Source organism: Calidris pugnax, unplaced genomic scaffold (assembly GCF_001431845.1).
Source record: "Calidris pugnax isolate Ruff unplaced genomic scaffold, ASM143184v1 scaffold70, whole genome shotgun sequence".
Classification (NCBI taxonomy): Eukaryota; Metazoa; Chordata; class Aves; order Charadriiformes; family Scolopacidae; genus Calidris; species Calidris pugnax.
Window position 1 is genome coordinate 8,540,346 of NW_015090862.1, and position 18,359 is coordinate 8,558,704.

The following is an 18,359-nucleotide window of genomic DNA, read 5'->3' on the forward strand; positions in this document are numbered from 1 at the left end:
CCGTGCCGCGCCGCCAGCCGCTCGCCGCGGAGTTTGCCGCGCCGCCAGCCGCGCCCGGAGCCGCGCTCTTCCCCTCCGCAGCTCCCAGTAAGTCAGTCTGTCCGTCCGTCCTTCTCCCGGCGCCGCCGAGTTGGCTCCGGCCGCCCCTTTTCCTCCGCTGCCCTGCGCGGAGCCGGGATGCGCGGGGCGGGTCTCGCCTCCCGCCCATTGTTTGCGGCGCCCCGAGGGTGGAGGGGCGGGGGTGGGTGTTGGGGTGAGGTGAGGAGGCTGCGAGCGGCTTCGTGGGTGTTTCCGTGGATGTTTTCGCGAGCCCCGAGCTGAAGGGCTGCGGCGGGGGCGGCCGGTGCCCGGTACGTGTCTCTCTGCCGGGCACCTCGGGCATTTTGGAGCTCGGTGCTGCCGGGGCCGCTGTTGCTGTTAATTCTCCTCAGATGTCTCTACTTTCCAATTATTCTCTCAGCTGGAGGCTCAGCCCTTTCTACTCGGTGAACTGAGGAAATATTTATTTATTTATTTTAAATGATATTATCCCCTTCTCGGTTGTCTTAGCATAAGCGGGCGTGCTGTTACGGGGCTCTGTCGGCAGCTTTCATGAATCCCCTTGGCCATTATAAGGCATGTGCATCTAGAGCAGAGTAAATCGGAGAGATACATGAGACAAATGTATACTCTCCACTGACAGTGTCTCACTGAACACAGGCACCTGCGAGCACCCTTTCCTATACAAGTCCGTGTCCTGACCGCTTTGTTCACTGCGCCCACGGAGGAGTATTTCTTTAGCTGTGCAAGGTAGTGACGATTCAAAATCTTTCTCATGTCAGAACTGGTACAACTCATGACCCTAAACTGCTCGTGTGCATCCAGTGCTGCTGGGTGTTAATCTCAGTGACCCCAACATACCTGGCTGCCTCCAATGCTTTTTGTTTGATGGTCCTTGATGGACTTGCCAAGTGCATTCGTCTGCTGAGGCGTAGAGTTTTCCAGCCCCTGGGAGCAACACGTTCTGTGACCACCTCTGTCTAACGCGGAGTTTGATTTCAAAGGGAAAATCCATGACACGGAATGGGTGTTGTGATTATGGAAAGTGAGATGTAATTTCTTTGAAGAAGGAAGGAATTTTGAAGAGGTTTATAAAATAGGATGTAAGGGTTTTGCAGGAATAAAATGTCTGCATTATCTATCATCAGTATAGCCATTTAACCCCGCTCTGCTGTAGTAGCAATTTGTTCTCATTTTCTATTTTTATTGCCCTTTCCATAATGATTTTCTATTGATTGAATTCCTTTTCTTTCCTGTCACTGTGGATGTTGATCCCTGATCCAATTCTTAAGAGCATTTGTAACTACAGTTCAGTTTATGTCTTCATCTTAAGGAAAAAAAAACCCCACAAACACATAGGCAGTGCCCTTATTCATTTCACAACTTTGAATTTATAGGACTCAGGCAATATTGATCCCTTTGTTGTTCGTTTGTGTTCTCTTTCAAATGTTAATATAACTTGGCCTATTTCAGGCAGGTCTTGATTGAGAAGGTAAAATAAAAATGCATTGGCTGCCTTTAATGATCGTTTTAGCTACTCCCATTGTGTGTTCTCCAATTACAATATGATGCGAGTTCTAAGTCTGTACATCTCTCCCTCCCACCTCTCCCTTATATTTTTCCTCTTCAGCAAAATATTTAGTAATCAGCAAGTCCATTTTTCATGTAACTCAAATTTGTTTAAATAGGGTCCTAAAATACACAGAATTGCTACATATTTTTTTTTCCTTCCCTAAGAAAAAAGAAAGGAGTTAAGATGTATATAAGGAAAGGTTTAATAGACAGTGAGAAGCAGAGATTTCTTTCTTTTGGAAAAGAACCCTTACCAATGTTTATTGAATTTGCTCGTCTGCATGAAGAAAAGAACTGTTGTTTTGTTATCTAGCAGCTGTAGGAAGATTGACAGCTACAAATTGCAAATCTATGAAGGATCTGTCCATGACACAATTTTTAGTTCATTTAGATAGTTATCCTACACATCTTGTCATTTGCAAAATTATATAAACAAGATCAGTAAGTTTTTTGAGAAGATATAAATGCAGTGAATATACTGTAAAGATTTTGAAGCTCTTTGGGATAATTAGCAGAGCATGATTTTGCTTGAAATATGACATTAATACAGTTAATTTACATTCAAATTTGAAGACAGCATTGTAAACATTATACTGTAGAAAAGAAATACATATTTTGAAACATGCTAGCTCCGTCAGATGAACATTAAGTGTAATAGTCTTTTTGTTAAGATAAAGAGAACATCATTGATGTCGTGGCGTGCTTTGCATTTTTAAACAGAATCTAATGAATTACAAACATTCATTATGCTACAAGCAATTGCTGAAACTTCTCAGGACCCCAAAATAGAGAGTTACTTGTATACTGATACTCGCATGTTTTCTGATTATGGTTTGCCTGTAAAAACAGAAATAAATAAAAAAGCTATTGTTCTGAAATTAATTCTCTGCTAGCTCCAAATCTTCTATTGGTCTACTTTTATCTTCTAAATTTATGTTTAAATACCTCAGTGCGTTCAGGTTATGGAACTTTCTGTTGGGAAGTGTGGGAAAGCTGCAGGAGAGTTCTGGGAGCAGTCTTTGTCAGATCTTGGAATTCCCAGTTAAGGGCATATAATCTGCTGTGGGAGGTCAGGCTTACCAAATGTCTGAGAAAGAAGAGAGCTGAAATTTTCAAAGGTCAAAATGACCGATGTGCTAATTTTAAAGGACATCTTGTGTAAATATTGCTCATCTTGACATGTCAAGATGCAAAAAAATAATGATTTCTTGGTCTGTGTTTTTATCTACATGCTTTCTTTAATGATTTACTCTTTCTTAAATATGATATTTGTAACATAATTGCTGTTCTTCTATATGATATTTGTAACATAAATATGATATTTGTAACATAATTGCTGTTCTTCTAGTAGCGTTTCATTCTCTGTGGACTCTAGGACGAGCCAGGGGAAATGGGCTGTATTTATAAGCCCAGGCCAACTTTCATGACTATTCTTGGCACTGCACATTGTGGGCTGTCACTTTCCAAAAATTGTTTTCTTTGAAACACGTGGGGGTCTGGAGTTGAGTTCTGTGTTACCCCCTATTGGTTCCCATGTGTGCACGGCAGAGGTGGTGGTCGCGGTCAGCAGACAGGTGACGTGGAGCTCAGCGCTGCTGTATGTGTCGACCACCAGCACTGTAGCTTGGTGTGCTTATGGTCCAAAAGGCGGGTTGTCTTGGATCGATACAGATAAAACTAGGTGGTCGCTTTGGGGATGTGGACAGAGTAGGAGGCTGATATCATCTGCTGTTCACCAGGGCTAGGTACTGAGAATTTATTACTAAACTCTGCTGTTATTTACAACTGGTTTGAATTTATGTTTAAATACCATCTCTTAATCCTTTATCTTGAGAATTAATTCCTGCCATGGCACTATATTTTTAGTGAATCCTGAGCGTATTCAAAATGCAAGAGGTTCTTTTATGAATGACAATTTTAATGACAGATGACAAAACACAGGGTCTGTAGAATACACACCAGTTTATCTGTTGGTTTGTGGTATTTTCCGTGCCATACAATAGCTACGTTGATTATCCCCAATACTCCTGGTGATTCTCCTTGAATGAATTGCAGTGGAACTGAAGTGGGAATTGCACCAAAGTGTACATCTGCGGGAAGTCTAGGTCATAAAATGAGTACCAAGTTTGATCTGAAGTAATCAAGTATTGTTGATCCTCCAAGGAAGTGCTTAATGCCCTTCTCTTTTCCAGGCAAGAAAGCAGTCAGTAAGGATGTCTGTTATGTGAGGAGTGACGTTTTAATGGTGAAAAGCCTGTGTCTCAAATTATGGTGAAGTTGCAGCTGATTTAATTGTGAACTAATGTAAATGGTGTCTAGAAAACCAGACAAATCTTCAAACTGTAGTTATAAATCAAAATTAGAGAAGATAAAAGAAAGATGCAGTATTTTTGAAAGCTGATACCTGCAGTATTTCAGGGGCTAGAAACAAAAGTTAGTCTGTGAAAGAACTAGGGAGTTCTTTATTTCTGAGGATATAAAGCACCTATTTCTTCCCTTGTAAGCTGAAGATCACTTGACTTTATCATACAATTTAGATGTTTGAGACAAGCTTTCTTTGACAAGGAAGAGTCATTGTATTTCTCAATGTGCTCTGTTCTCGTGGCAGGCCTGTGAACCAGTAAGTGCTTACGATGCCATTAGCCAAGGGACTGTTCCTTTAGCTCAAGTAGGAAGGATCTCCACTTGGAAAAGAGGCTTTTGAGTTCTTTCTTCTAGAGTAGGAGGAGCTCCTGTTGGTTTTGCAGTAGTATTTTTAAGCTGCTTCAGTTACATATTCTTAACTTTGTTTCATTAATGGGAGCTCACCTTTCAGTCCCTCTGACCTTTTTCAGTGAGGTTAGATTCCACTGAAGCTACCCTGCCTGTTCTGTTAGGTTGTAATTCCCTTTACAAAGTCAACTTTTGCCTTTCTTTATCCTGTCACTTCTAGTTTTGATCATCTTCCCTCAGTTCTCAGAAATATTTCGTATTCATTAATCCTTGCCCTTCCCACTGATACACCACTTCTGTCTCCCATAGTCTATCCAAAGAAACCAATTCCCTCTACTCCAACTGTTCGGTTAGCTCACTAGCTCTAAGATCTCTTTACACCTACAACTTTTTCTCCCACTTCAAAGCTAGTCATGACAATGTGACAGCACACATTTTCTTTCTCCAGCTGTAGCATGTATCTGTAACTACAGTATTATGTTTCTGAACTTGAATTTTCATGCCACTAACACAGCACATGAAGCTGTCCCCATGAAGAGAGTTCATTCTGACAAGTAGTATTGCTCTCTGTGGAAACGGGTGATCCATCTATGTTCTTGAAAGGTGGCAGAATTGATGCTTAAAGGACTTGTGTTCTGTGTGTGTGAGAGCAGAACCATTTTACAGAATATCTGAGAGATGTATGTGATCCTAATTTTCTTTGTTAAAACATTAACTGACAAAGTGTTGATGGATTCTATTTGCTCCTAGAACAAAAAGAAGCAGTCTTCTGGAGTCAACAGCCTGTGTGCCTTTTCCTTGCTAGTCTTCCAAGGCTCAGAACTTTCTCCTGAGATGTATTCCCTTTTGCAGCACTTAGTCTTTATCTACAAAAATGTGTCAGAAAGTTCTTTGTGAGATCCTAAAGTGCAGAATTCTGCTTTATTACAGCTGCTCTAGAAAGGAGTTGTCTGGTGCTGCATTTTCTTCATGGGTGGTAGCTTCTTGCTAGCTCACCATGGGAAATACTGTTGTAATTCCGAATTTACAAAATCTGCTTTAAAAATGCTTTAACCTCATTTATTTGCTGGTGTAGGATAAGGAAGAGAGCGAGTTCTTCACATATAATGAAAATGCCCAGTACCGAATCAGACGCAGCCAACCTGAAAGTGTCAGATCATAAAGTTCAGCATTTTTGAATTGGGGTTGAGGTAGGGGAGACCCACTTATACTTTGCCATTTGAAGCAAGTATTACTTTTTTCACTTTCCCATAATTCAAAGAACAGGTGAATGAACCTGTCTAAGGCTGTAAAATTAAAAAGAAAAATCACCTTTGGAAGGAAAGGAAACCAACCATTTCACAAAGCAAAAGATCAAGATGGGACATTTCAGCTGTAAATGAGAAATTACATGAACATTATCAGCATGAGAATGTGTGTTTATAGTTCAAAGTCTAATGAAGTGGTAAGTCCCTTTTTGTTTCATACAAAACATAAAAAATGAAAAATCTCAGGATGTGAACTGTAGTCACAAAGTCAAGTATCCAAAATTTTTCAAAACTACAACTTACTTTTTCTCGAAGCTTTCCAATTAGATCTCTCAATTACATGGTATTCTTTAAAAAAAAAAAAAAATTGTGAGGTGCCCGGATCAAGAGATCTTTGAGTTATCCAATATCCATCCTGTTCTGTGTGTAACCCCACCATTTACTGAATATTATTGTGACCCTGCTATGAGATCAGAAGTTTCCATAGTCAAATCTATTTTCTAACTGTACTTCACAGCTTTTTAATGAATTTTTCAGAGTAGCAGTACCCCCTGGACTTCTATTGATACCCTGTAGCAGCTACAAGTATTAGAGCTTCTTGAGATTGGATCCTGGGCTGTCGTGCTGGTCACTGAAGAACTGAGGAACGTGCAATTATTGATCACATCTGTTAAACTTGTATCAAGGGCCATTCTTTGCATTTCTGCTGTAGAGACAGGATTAGGATCAGTTCTCTAGAGCAACTTCCAATTGCACTTACCAGTGCAATCTTTCTTCAGTCTTCTGTCTCTTTCACTGCAAATCTCTCAGGCGTTTACTACAAAAAAAAAAAGGTTGGGGGTTGTATATAAATTATTTTTTTACCTTCAGTGAGTTGCTGTGTAAGTCTTCATTATGTTGTTAAAAAAGGTAAAGGGATTGTTTCTGCTTCCTTAGTCTCTGAGCAGTGTTTGAATCTTTGGATCACCAGGCAGGTTTGTGCCATCTGAACTAGTCAAGTGTTAGGGAAAATAGCTGGTTCTGCTTGAACGATGTTAGTGGAGAACATGGCACATACTTTGGCATATTTACCAATGTTCTGTCATTTTCCCAGCAATCTTGGATCCCATTCAGATTTGGAAGATTATTCCAATTCTTTCATCTAAATTTGCATCCTTATGACCAGACATCTCTTATTCCACAGCCACGTGTTCTTTGCTCTAGTGCCCCACACAAATCTCACCTGGTTTCTCATTCCAGACTTTTCCATGGCTATCATCCCAGTTTTGTTTTCCATCCACAAGTGGCTTCACCAGACATCTTGCCCAGTCACTGATTGCTTTTAACAGCTCCCTTCCCCCTTCCTATATAGGTTCACTGATCTTGGTATTTTGTTATTGCTCTCATTTTCACTTCCCACACAATCTCACTTGACTGCTCTATGGTCTCCTTACTCCTATCCTATTCTGGTAATGAGTTAACTCCTGTTCCCATTTGAAAACTAACAAAAATCCACTCTTTCTCCAAATTGCTTGAGGCTGTGGGGAAAGAAGCTTTACCTGTTCATTGTGTTGGTAGCCTAAGCTGTGCTGGCTCCACAAAATTTAAAAAAAAATAAACTCTGGGGAGAGGTTTTCCCATGTCCCTGAACATGCAAGATAAAATATGTTGAACAAATGCTCAATTTCCAGAGAACACAGCTGTCCCTATGGAGAATTTCACACACTTAAAAAGTAGACAAGCTTCTTTACTTCCGTGTGAAGAATGTGTCTCTGTCATTAGAACATGTTAGAAATGTTATTGTTTCAATCAAATGTCAAGTCTTTCCACCAATGCAGGGAAGCCTTCAGATTTTCTCAAGAAAACATGGTTTGTCTGTGTTAAAGTATTCCCATTTTCTCTTAGCAAACTATATATAACAGGCTGTGAAATTTTGATGAAGCATTTTTTGAGAAAGCATAAGAAAAAGGTTTTTTTCTTTCCCTTGCGTTAAAATTTCAGCACAAGGACATTTCTGTCCTTATAGGACCATACCTAGCTGTACTTAGAGTGCCATCCTGTAAGAGGAAACATTGGGCAGCCTTTGGTAGGCACACAGCTCCGTCCTACCATTGGCACATCTCGAGTAGTCTGGAATGGTTTTCTGCATGCAGATCCCCAGGCCTGCTCAGATCTGCCTGTGCTTGCACCGTGCAGCACACACTGATACGAGAGCCAGTTAAGTAAGAAAAACAATGTGAATTAACACAGAGTGCTCTACTACCAGGGCCCCTGCATACGGAATAGTTCAAGAATTCCCACAAAATACTTCTGTACACAGTATAGCTGTGAGTGTCTTGAGGGATGGAGCTGTACGCTGAAAAGCAATTACATGTGTGGGTATACAACTGGCATGTCTACAAGTGTATGGGTGAGAGAGAGAAAATACGTGATAATGTTGGCATTGGAGATTTCAGTAGCAATCCAGCTTAAGATAACTGCATTACTCACAATTGGAAGAGATATATACGTTGATGGATAGATGCAGAGAGTGAAAGAGATTGCTATGTATGTAGGTATTTATCTGCTTGAAAATAAGATGGAGTGAGGATAAAATGCAATTAAATCTTAAAGCATTGCAATCTCAGAATAACACTGTTCTGTAACCATTTTACCCTGTAGAAATGTTCACATACGTGGTTCAGCTCATTATCTGCGAGTATAGAGTTTCTGAAGGTGGCAATTAATTGCCAAATTGGGATTTACCTTGTTAGGCTTTCAATTATTTAAAAAAAAAAAAAGGTTTTACAATTTAATTTTGTATGTGATGAGAGAAAATACATAATTTTCGTGGGGCTTTTTGCTTTATTTAAACTGTAAAGGTAGAACTCTTCTTATATGTGCATTTTTTCAGTGTGCCGTGAGCATTTAACAGACATACTCATTGAGAAACTGTTGAAAATGTTGTTACCACTTTGCTTTCTGGCAGACAGTCTATAATCCAGTTTGTCAAATGAATTTTCTTGATTGCCTTGCAGCATATGCAAAGTACTTAAAAATGTCATAATTACCTCTCTGAAAAGCTGGGGGGGGGAGAGAAGAGAAAGACACAAAAGAAAACAGGCAAAAATTCAGCTTTCTATTCTTATATAAGTATAAAGAAAATGGTACTGTATAAAGGCAGCACAAAAGACATAACAGAAATGTTATAATGAGAGCAATCAAGTCCTTCAAAATGCTGGATAGTAGTTGTACTATTGGGGGGGAACCCCACAGATTGCTGTGTAAAACATTGAACGTGTATTTGTTTTTATTCAGCAAGCTAAACTTAAACTATGGAATACACTTACTGTCTGACTTCCACTTGAATATAAATATTTCTGTCAGTTCTGCAGGACTTTTAAATGTGGGGTGCTTCCTAAAGGTGATGGGTGTCCCTTTACCTCTAAGTCCACTGTTCAAAATTTTTATAAAGATCAAAAAAAATTTATTTCACTTCTACTACGGTGATATTTAATGTATTTTAGAATGCATGTAAATAATCATCACCTTTGGCTTTGTACAGAGTTTATAACTTACACTGACTTTGTTACCTACACCAAAGCAGGGAGAAATATTTCTCGTATGTATTATTATGTTTGGGTTATAACTAGTCTTAAGCTATTGTTTCTTCTACGCTTACTTATATTCTTCGTACCAAAATCATGCTTACAATATTTGCCAGGAATCTGTGGAGGGCAAAGATATAAACTTTTAGCAAACAGACAGGGTTTCACAGGGAAGTGAGAAAACACTTTGCAAGATTCATGGTCTGAATTAAGCTGCTAGTTGATTATCTTTTGCAGCTATTTTTCCAACCACTCAAGAAAGGCCAATGTGTGGTACAATAAATCTAGAGATCTTAGAGGCTGATATTCCTGTATCTTAGCCTCTCGATTTCTAAAATGTCAGTAGTGCTTATAAATCAGAGGATTCTGCTTGGTATTCTGGGCAGTGTGCCTTTGAAGCCAGGCTGGAGGGAGCACCATGACTGTTGCCTTTTGGCTGAAACCCCCAAGAATTGTCTGGAGAAAAAATTCTCTTATGTGGGAAAAGACCTTCTCGGTCTGTTGCCAGGAGGTGTCACTACAGCTCAGGAGTAACTATTTTGTCCCTTGAGACACACTTTAATAGTTTTAAGGTCTCCTGTAAGCACTGGTGTTACCAGGTGCAGTAACACACTGCCCTTTATCATATGTCTGAAGAAGAAACACTGAAATTGTGCCGTCTACTAATTAATGTATAGACAAGTAAAGAGATGATGCTAATGTGAAACGAGTTGTCCCTCAAAAACACCTTTACTATATTGATGCTGAAATACGCATGCGACGTGATACGTGTACATCCCTCCTTTGGGGAATTCTTGCTTACACAGAGGTAGCTGATGCAGTCGTTTGTACTCCCCTGGTCCTATTCATCTCCCTGGGTTGTAGCAGAATCTCAGCAATCACTAATCAAACGTATTACGCTAGAATTAGCATGGCAAGGTATCTGTTGAAAACCAGGAGGGTGAAAGTGTCAGTCTGAAGGAGATGGGGCCATAAGTAGGTTTGGGAATCATATCCTTAAACGCTACTGATACCACTCTTTCAAAACAATTTAAATCATTTATTTTAATGCATGAGAAGCTTTTTATTCTCAATCAGTTTTGCACAGCATATTATATGTATCTTATACAGCCTGCTAATGAGCTGAAGACTTGTTAATTATATGTGTGTGGAATGGCATAGCTGTTGAATTATGCACATTATTTTTCTTTACAACGAAGCCTGTCTCTTAACTGTGTCTATCCTGGTTAAAAATGTACACCTCTATTACTAAGTTAGTTACTGTCACTTTATTTCATCAATCTTAAGGTTTTGGAGGTATGAAGAGTCAGTCAGAAAGCTGGAAGAGTTGGCCAGACAATAAAAAGAATTACACCATTTAAAAGCAGCTTCCTGAGTCACATAAAACATCTATTGGGAATTTTATATCCCCTGAAATAAAAGGAAAAAAAAATTAACAAAGGAGTGTAAAGTCTGTAATGGGTCGCTTCATTTTCTTTCTTCAGCTGTCTGGTTTGTAATTCATTACAGCTTTCCTATTTAATATTGTCCTGTTGATGTGGAAAAAAAAACCAACAAACAAACAACAAAAAAAACCCCACTAGAACTGAAGTTATTTGTGTTTTTAACCCCCACTAGAACTGAAGTTATTTGTGTTTTTTACGGCAAAACATTCTATTATACCAGATCAGTGTTGTAAGAATTGGAATCTAAGTAAAGATAGGTGCACCGTTTCCTTAATTTATTACCCTTGTGAAGAGTATAGCATGTAATGGTAAAGCTGATCAGCTGTTTCTTACTTTGGATAATTCCAGAAAGCTACAAAAAATTGCAGTGCTGGTGATACCAGTTATTTACTAAACAGCATGTTTTTATGTGAACTCGGTGTCTAGTATAGAATGTAAATCATTACATGGAAACAAGATTTTAAAAATCCCTGCGTCTTTTAGTATGAATTATTCATATTAATGAATACTTATATCTAGCTCAGTATGTGTTGAATGGGGATGATGTTTAATTTACATGTGTTGGAGGTCATTCTCATAGGTCTGGGGGAAATATGGGTGATGAAAACGAACTCGTTTACCTCTGCTTTTATGGAGAGCTCTAACCTCCACTCATATTGACACTGGGGGGTTGCTGGTAGAGTCTGGCCATGTAGTGTATGAGTGTGTCTTTTAAGCCTCCATTGGTGAAAGTTGTGCAAAAAAAATGAAAACCTGTATGGAAAACTTCTAAAATTATGTCAGTTGGATGTTAGGTGTGTCTGTCACTTCTTAATCTCCCCTTGATGTTTTCAAGCTTCATTCTGACATGTAAAGCTAGGGGTTTGATTTAGGAGCCTTAAGTGGATGGAGGTCAGCAGTTTTCTGGTGTCAGTATCACAGTACCCGTGTTGTAAGTGTCAGATGTTCTGGGCCTTGCTGCTCGGGCATGTGTCCCTCAAAGAGCACTTTGATTTGCCAGGCTCTGTCCTGTTCCCGAGGAGTGGGCTGTGGGGTCTGCCCCAGGCTGGTGAAACACTCGGTGTTTGGGCAGGTACCGTTGGAAAGTAGTGGTAGTTTAAACCAGGATTTCTATCATGTTGAAAACTAGGAACTTAAACAATGTCATGATTGCAGCAGGACTGGTACATAGGATGAAAGTCTGTCTGAACTGCTTTTCAGTGGCAAATATTTTTTTTTTTTGAAAAAGAATTAAAAAACCCCAACAAACTAACAAAACCACAAACCAAACCCAACTGAGAAACAAAAACAAATCCCCACCCAAAGAAAAAAAGAAAAAACACAACCGGAAAATACCCCAACAGAAAACTCTCAGTTTTCAGTTTAGAAGAAGTTGAGCTTTTTTTCTTGAAGACATTTGTGTCGTCAAAGTGAAAAGTTTGTAAAAAGTGGAAATGGGCAGTGAAAACTAATTTTGCTGAATATTTCCAAAACTTTGTGGTGGAAGGAGAAGTAAGAAAAGCAAAGCTTTAATAGTAATATTATACATATAATAAAAGGAACCACAGCTTTATTTGATATATTGTATTTTTGAGTTTGTCAGTTTAGATGTGGGAGTTTTCTATGGCTAAAATAGGTAGAAGTCATTGAACCATCTTGATCAGGGGCCCTGGCTACTTAAATTGGTGTTGCCTCCAACAAAGAAAGTATTTGTAATACTGTCACTTGAAAACCCAATCAGAAATGGTGTGTGTTCACACTCAGAGCTGTATTAGTGAACTTCAGACTGAGGGTCTTCTACATTTTTCTCTAGTTATTGGTTATTTTTGTGAATCTCAAGCAATATTAAAAAAAAAAAAAGCCGCAGTGTGTCAGAGTTGGACACATACTCATGGGGAGAAAAACAGGAAGCTGCAGTGTGTCAGAGTGCATCTTGGACACATACTCATGGGGAGAAAAACAGGTCCAAAGGAAAAAAAAGTCCTGAATTAGCTGGAGGACTTCTTCAGTCTTTGTTGTTGTTTATGCAGAGGGTGTTCAAGAGATTTCATTTGTTGCAGTAACATCAGGTTGTTTCAAATAAGCCATGAAATGACTATTAGACAGATTATCAGCCTTAAAGGATTATATGCATCTTTCATCTTAGGTGCTGCTGCAGTCTAAACACAATAACAATAATCAGCTTAGTTAAGTTCAAGCAGGTGGTCTAAAGGGAAAAGTGCCTTTTCCCTCTATCTTCAAGAGCAGAACATGTGATTATGTAGAAAATAATTAGGGAAATCGCTTAGAGGCATTTTGAAATCTTATGTTCTAGGTAACGAGGGTTGTTTATTTTTCTCTGGGTATTCTTTTAACCTGCTGATTTCATGATATGACATGGACATGAAGAACTTCCATTTTCTTGTCTGCTTTGTAAAGGAGAGTGGTGTATCATGGCAAGATGGTGCTTGGATTTCCCTTCCTAGCTAGCTGATGACCTTGCAGTCATTAAAGTTTTGTCAATGAAAATAAATTCTATTTCTTTTCCCCACTTTCCTATACACAGTAGTGATTTTATCTTCCTGCCTTTGAAATGTAGCTCCTTTGCAAGTAAAGAGACAGTTTCCTTCCATGATGTGGAAGCTCATGGTAACAGTAGAGCTGAGCTGGTGGCTTCTTGGTATCCTCCCTGGGGTGGGCTGGCTGCTGCAGAGCCACTGGGGTGCTGGGAGTTAATCAGACACGTAACATCTTTATAGTTAAGGCTGAGGGTTAGGTCCAAAATAGCTTTTAACAGCTGCACATTTCCCAGTAACTTGGGATTTGCCTTTCTGTAACAGACATATTCTGTTTTCCTCAAGTTGTTAAATGTCTAAATTAATTTGTTTCTTTGAAAGAAATTACTTTACTGGCTATTTGTAGTCATAAATGTGTATGCCAGGTCCTTAAAGGGATATTGATACTATACCAAATATTTTTATACCTGGAAATAACTGTAAAACCAAGAAAGGAAATGGAGTTGTACAATTACGTGCAGATATTCAGGGCCTGAATTAGTTATTTTTAAGTGTTTCATTATAGGGCTTGATCAACTGCTTGCCAGACTCTGTAGATTAATGTCAATTGTTCGTAAACAATTTGAAGTACAATTTATTGTACTGTCTTGGAGAAAATTCATGTGACCAAGAAAGTGTCTGAGGTAAGCAATCATTTCTGTTGTGATTTAAAAATATTTTCCTTTCTGCAGAATTCCTTCGGGTATTTTCTATGACTGGTATAAAACCATGATAGCTTTAATTTTGTCAGAAGGTATTGTTATTAAGAACATTTATGGCAAAACGCTGTAATATATGGCTATGGAAGTAAACATGTGAAAGAGGCACAGTTTTAAGACTTTGAAATAAAGCCATAGGAGCTACAGTTAACTGGAGATTCTTAAAAAGCCTTTTTTCGGTTTTGCTGTTGTTTTTTTTTAATAATGGTTTAAACTGAGCTTAGAAAATGACATGGAAATCCCTTGACCCTACAGATCCAAAAACAAGCGGCGTGAGAAGCTGTAGTAGCAAACTTTGCTACAATTGACCAGATCAGTGTTCTGGGACAGGGAATGGAAGAAGGAACTGGGAGGAAAAGGCAGCCTAAAAGGCTATTGCTCAGTCTCCACTGAAGCTGGTCTTTCCTGCATATGGCTGAAAATTCCATTTTTACCCCATATGTTCAGAGGAAACTTGTGCAATTTGCATTTCTTGAATGCTCACTCTTCCTAATTTATGCCCAGACAATTTATTTCTATATTATGTGGCTTTGTTTGGGACCACACTTAGAAGACTGTTCATGTCTGCATATGAAGTTTCACCACAAAGTTTCAAAGTAGGAACCCAGGAAGAATAAACAGTATGTTATAAGAAGCCACTTCATGTGCCTGAAGTCTCTATATATGCAAACAAGATTATTTTCTACAACATTGTGAGCCAATTGTTTTATTTAATCTGTCTGAGATGAAAGTAGATTTAGGACAGTGCATTTTCATACTTGTTGCCATGACCTTGCTTTTAATTCTTCTTTATGGATTGTCTGGGTAGAGGTGACAACGCAGTGTTATATTGCAGACAGCACCAATATTTAAGAAGTGCAGGGGAAAAAAATCTTTATTTTTTCCCCATACTGTGCCACAAATAAATCGCAAGTGGAATGAACAAGAGACTGATTCCACTTGAATTGTGGTTGAAGGGGGGCATTTCATCCTTCTGACTCATGTAAAGCCGATTTGATTTTTGGAAGTGAGATACTATTTACCCTCATAAAAATCTGTACTAGCTTTCCTCATTGCAAGAAGTTTTGCTTATAATAATGCACAACATACTGTATATTTTGCCACAGATTGATCTGCTGGGAACAGAGTGGAAACATACATTAGTGAGACAATGTAAAGATTTCACACTTCTGCTGCTTCTGTACTGCATCTGTTTGAGATAAATGACAGACTCCAGGACACCAGTTCTCCTCCTCATTTGCACTTTCTCTAGGCACCAAGGAAAAGATTCGGAAGCCTAAACATAGACATCTAATGCCATTTTAGATGCTTTGGGTACCTGAGACATCTGTCAGGGCTAGCAGGTGTGACAGACAACTTAATGCCTTCTTTAGCAGCAGTTGAAAGCCGTGGTGGGTTGCCCTGAGGCATCTAAAATAGCACTAGATGTCTATGTTTAGGTACCTGCATTGCTCCTTAGTGCTCTGTTGTAAAATGAAGTAAATCAGGTAAAGATGATTTAAGCAAATTTATAGATATGTTTGTATGCGTTTAAGAAATTACCTGGGGTAATTTGGTAGTGGAAGTTAGTGATAAAAAAGTTTAAATTGCTTTAAAAATTGCTTGTAGTACAGCAATTTTGCAATTTTGCACTTAGATAAGAAGTGAGGTGAGGGCTTTGTGTTTTGAATGATCAGTTCCAAAGCTTTGGATGGTCGCTCATAGCAGACTTGGTGTATATTGAACTACTCAAGTTGCTGTTGGTTAAGGTAACTAGTGTCAAATTCACATCACTAGTTTCAGGGAGATTTCCAGCAGTTTGAAAGAAAATGACCTTTTCCATCTAACTGGTGCCAATGTGGAGATAGGATTGTAGTATTCACGCTCGGTTTTGGAGTGACATCTCTATTGTATCACTCTGTATATCCTCTCTGTAGTTTGTCCAGTGCCACGTGGTGATCAGGCAGAGACTTTGGCCAGGGGTACGCGGGGCAGTGAAGCTGTGTCCCCAGCAGTGGTCTTGCTCTGCTGTTTGAGTGCCTTCACCCTCCCAGACTGGTCCCAGTGCACTGCTGTCAGAAGGTTTGGTTCTCAAATATTACAGCTTGAATGTCTTGATTGTTGTGGTCTTGCTCTGCTGTTTGAGTGCCTTCACCCTCCCAGACTGGTCCCAGTGCACTGCTGGGATCCTTCAGCTTCCATCACAGACAAAAGCACAGCGACTGGGAGAGCTGAGATTCAGGTTCTCTTGCAGCAGCAGATGAGAAATAAGGAACCTGTCTGCCACATCAAAGACTGTGCCTTGGATGCCCTGTTAGTTTGGAAGTAACTTCAGCATTTCTTATTTTGAGGCATTTGGTAGCCGGGTAATGCAGGTGTTTAAATAGAATCAATAAATTCTAAATAACAGTGTTCTGGAAGTGGTAGTTACCCATGGGGCTCTATGATCAAAAAGAAATTTTGAGTACTCCAGTATTATATTATGTATTTACATTCTCTGTAGTCAATGTATAGTTAAACAATAAGGCACAACAGGCATTAGTCCCTTTGAAATATACTCCTGATGTCGGAGGTATTGTTGGGAATGAGCTGAAGGGTGTGTTACTTTAACTACCTGAGTGGTACAGTAATCTTTCATGAATTCATTGCCTGGGGTGTCTCATTGCTATTATGAAATGGTAATTTAAATAAATAAATAAAATCCTTAAGGAGTTGCTCTTAGGTTTACAGGGAATTTTGACAGAGGTTCGGCATCGCCGGTAGGTAGTAAGGAAACCTGTATTGATGTGCTGCATTCGGAAGGTGTTTGCTTCATTCGTATCGAGTCTGGCGTGTGACATGGTCACAGCTACCACAACTATCAACACTCCAAAGTTTATACACGACTGCAGTCAGTAGTCCAAGTACGTTTTCTTATACGTGGTATAGAAAACCAGAAAAATAAAGCCAGAAATAACCTGTGCTTTAAAAACAAAAAGTGGCAAAAAGAATAACACAGTAGAAGCTAAATTTTTATATTTTTTTTAGAAAGATGGAAAACAAATTACGTGAAATGGCTTTTTTAATAGCACTTGATGCTTTCCAGTATGGAACATCTAGTTAAATAGTACATTATTACAAAGTACAGGAGGAGCAAACAAAAGTAGGAGCAGACTTCTTGTTTCTTTTTTTTTATTTTTTTTTGCCTAATATGCAATTGCAGTTAGTACAAGGTGTTTTTATTTTAAAATATGTAAGTGTATATATTCATAGGTTTTAACATCTGTTCTTTTCCAATTGTTTTCTTACCAGCTATTCTTAAATATTTCAGAGAAAACCCAAGGGCTTATTAAAATTTTAGTAAGAAATCTTATTTTTTTCGGGGCACACAAGATGTTACCTCCAAAGAAATATTAGCGAATTACTTCTTTCCCTTAACTGTAATGTTTTTATAATTATACTTTGTCATAAATGAAATCTACACAAGTTCATTGTTTTTCATCCTTTCTGGGTAAAGCTAATTTTGCTCTGGAATGTGGACAGATGTGACTAACCATTGTAAGCATTAGTTATGATGATTTCTGTGCAAAAATTAGCTTTGTTTTTTATCTTGATTTTTTGGGGGGGAGAAAAAACCAACCACACAAAAAACCATACACATGTTTTGGTCATTCTATAGTGGTAATCTGGAGAACAATGACACAGAGTACTTCTATAGGCTGGAAGTGATGACTGCAAAATTGACATGGAAGAAGAATGCTATATTATGAGATTTCACAATTAAGAAGCAGGCAAGAATGTATTCACTTGCTATACATTTGTTTTCTTATGGGGTAATATCTTGATACAGACTTGGGAAAGGTGTTTTCTGTTAGGACCACTGGAATCTTTTTCTTGTCATCTTTATTGAGGGTTTTTTTCTGATTCCTAGAGCCGTTTGTAATATTACTTTTAATTGGCTATTTGAACAAGAATATAAAATACAGACAAAGCCTTTGGTTTCTTTCATATAGTGTTGTTTCTGACATTTTGGCTCTTAGTGCTAAAAATCTCATTTTTGTTACCTGTATTTAGTGGTAGGCAAAGGCGGCTGGGGAAGGGGGTCCCCTTGTGGTGCTGGCTTGATAAAGTCTGTTATAGCTAGACAGCCGATACTGTCTTGCTATTTATTTATTTATTTATTTGAATATCTAATCCTCTCTGAGTCCTATTAAGCTCTTAACTGCAAGTTTCTCCTGTAGCAAACTCCTCAAGTTGGTCATGCACTGTGCAAAAATACTGTCTTCCCTCAGGTTTGCGTTTTTGCTTTCCAGTTTTGTTGTATCTCTTCTTTACTGTGTGATAAATGTCTGACTTCTGTACAATTTACTGTTCTGCATAGGTTTATTATATCAGATCTTGTGTATTCATCTGTTACGGAAACTAGATATTCCTGGTCTTTAAAGCATTCTTCCTTGCCTCTGGTCATTTTCATTGCCCATCTGCAGACCTCTGCAATGTTTTCTAGTGTTGACTCGTGTAATAGCATTATTGTATTTTCAATGTTTATTCTGTTTCTCTATGTACTAATATTTTTTCTCTGCACGTT

The 18,359-nt window shown here is 38.7% G+C and overlaps 1 protein-coding gene across 12 annotated transcripts in view; it reads left to right on the forward strand.

The window, feature by feature from the left end:
- Nucleotides 1-18,359, forward strand: part of SEMA6D (sema domain, transmembrane domain (TM), and cytoplasmic domain, (semaphorin) 6D) — a 382,134-nt gene that overhangs the window by 151,654 nt on the left and 212,121 nt on the right. Inside the window, exon 1 of one of the 12 annotated variants that reach the window (XM_014944556.1) lies at nt 22-87. The exons of the other annotated variants lie outside the window; for them this stretch is intronic. The gene's annotated coding sequence lies outside the window, so the exon portion shown is untranslated. Of the gene's footprint in view, nt 1-21; nt 88-18,359 lie in introns of those variants that run through there. 12 annotated transcript variants of the gene reach the window in all.